Here is a 346-nt window from a genome sequence, read left to right as displayed (position 1 = left end):
TGTGTGTGTGTGTGTGTTTAAATCAGTATGTTCCTTCCCCTCTCCTGTCTTTACAGAGGTTGGGATGGCTGTAGAACATTGTGTAAACTGTTTAATTCAGTTGTATACATATTTTCATATGTATATATATTTAGTGCTATAAAATTCCATTTCCTATAACACAGAGATTTTTCATGAGGAGATAAAGTATAGAAGAGGAAGCACAGGACAGGCAGTCAGAAGACATGGGTTTGGATCTTGGCTCTACTATTTACTATCTATGTAACCTTGAGCTTAAATTGCCCTGGTCCTCAAGTACCACATCTCCAAAATGAAGATTTGTCCTAGATAATTGCTAAAGTGTCTT

This window comes from Vombatus ursinus, unplaced genomic scaffold, assembly GCF_900497805.2.
Source record: "Vombatus ursinus unplaced genomic scaffold, bare-nosed wombat genome assembly UNPS02014779.1, whole genome shotgun sequence".
Classification (NCBI taxonomy): domain Eukaryota; kingdom Metazoa; phylum Chordata; class Mammalia; order Diprotodontia; family Vombatidae; genus Vombatus; species Vombatus ursinus.
The sequence above is the reverse complement of the archived record's forward strand: the minus strand, read 5'-3'. Positions refer to the sequence as shown.